Genomic DNA, 1938 nt, shown 5'->3' with positions numbered 1-1938 from the left:
TCTGACAATGACCTTCAATAGAAAGGAAAGAACAGCGGCAATCTTTCTAGACTTTGAAAAGGCGTTTGACAAAGTCTGGCATCAAGACGTTCTATACAAACTCCTAACCTTAAACGTACCAGTCCAACTTGTAAATCTGATCTAAGTCTTCTTAACAGATCGAACCTTTGCGGTTAAATTAACAAAAACGACATCGTCCCCCCATCCCACAAGGTTACTACCTGTCCCCATTTCTATTCAGTATTTACATAAATTATATACCAACGAATCCCGGGACCAAAATCAACCTCTTCACAGATGACACAATGTTTTTCCACACAAGTATGAGTAAAAAGATGCCATGGAAAAAATCCAATCTCAATTAAACAGATCGTTATCCTGGTTGGAAAGTTGGAGAATATCGATCAACCCTAAAAAGACGGTCGCAATACTGTTTGGAGATAAAACGCCAAAAGACTTGAAAGAGCTCCTTGTAAACAACCACCCAGTACCCTGGAGCCAACAGGTTAAATATTTGGGAATAACCTTAGACTCAAGACTGACGTTCCACAAACACGTCTTGGCCATCCAAAAAAATACCAGGCAAATCAGGGCTGCACTATACCCCTACTGAACTCTCGAAGCCATCTCTCACTCCGTCAGAGACTAACTATACACAAATTATACATCATACCAAACCTAACATACGCAGGACCAGCTTGGTGGCGCTCTTATCTCAAATCGAGACTGGAGACGTCTCGAGGCGGTCCAAAATATATCGTTAAGAACAATAACAGCATCACCCTGGTTCATAAGGAACACTACAATTAGAAATTCATCAAACATTGAGTCTCTCCAAAACCAAATAATCAGGGCATCGAAGATCATGTTCAACAAAGCAAAAACTTCCAATCACCAACACATCATATCCATCGGCCGTTCCAAGGCCACTATCCAGTGGAAAAGGTAGAGACCTGAAAACATAATGTAATTACTCTCCAACACACCTTCTACTCCAAGGAATGGGTACACCCCGAAACTTGTGTAAATGCGAATATTCCCCTCATCCAAAGCAAGGCAAGGCGGTCATATCATCTTCAACCACAGTCTTCGATCTACCTTCTACAAGTTAACAACTCAAACACTATAGAAGAAAGAAGACCCGGAGACCCGAAGACCACCCGACGCAACAGCAATACGTTGCCCTATCGAACACGACCAACGCTGACAAAGCTAATTCAGCTTAGCCAACCGACGACGACGTACATCGACCACACCAGCCCGACTCGACTGCTCGACACTGTCGAGATTCAACGGCACCGAGTGAACCCGGCTAATGAGCACTGTTAAACCGACCGACGACGTCAACCAGAACTGTCTACTACGCGTTAACAAACGGCGCACATTCAATTCGACTAGCTGGTGTCCGCAACCAATCACCGGAACCCATTTTGAACTCATCGGTCGACGCTAGCGGACAACGACCAAGTTGAGCTCGACCGATCCATCGACGACTACGAACACTGCAACGTACTTCAACGACTCAGTGTCGACGTCCTGAACGCTCACACGGAGCCAGCCACACACCTACGGACGAACACCAGGACTCACCGGCAACCGACCTTGCAGCGCGGTCCGACCAACCGATTCTCCACCGAGTCGACAAGTAATATCACGTCCCCCCTTTGGTGAGCTTGCTCAAGTGTCACCGCAAGGAAGAATCGTACCACGCACGACTTGCTCGAGCCCGTCTACGGATGATTCCAACTCTCCCGTTATTATTATATAATTCTACAATACGTATTGACACGTCCCTACTATGCTGTTTGACTCGTGCCTCTTCAGGCCCGAACCCGCCCACTACGGCCCGCTTCTTCAAGCCAGCCGCGTGGCCCGGGATAACTACCCCTGACCATTATAATATAATCTATTGATTACGCAATAAAGGACTATAACGAT

The sequence above is a fragment of the Acyrthosiphon pisum genome, chromosome A2, assembly GCF_005508785.2.
Source record: "Acyrthosiphon pisum isolate AL4f chromosome A2, pea_aphid_22Mar2018_4r6ur, whole genome shotgun sequence".
In the NCBI taxonomy this organism is placed as follows: Eukaryota; Metazoa; Arthropoda; class Insecta; order Hemiptera; family Aphididae; genus Acyrthosiphon; species Acyrthosiphon pisum.
The sequence above is the reverse complement of the archived record's forward strand: the minus strand, read 5'-3'. Positions refer to the sequence as shown.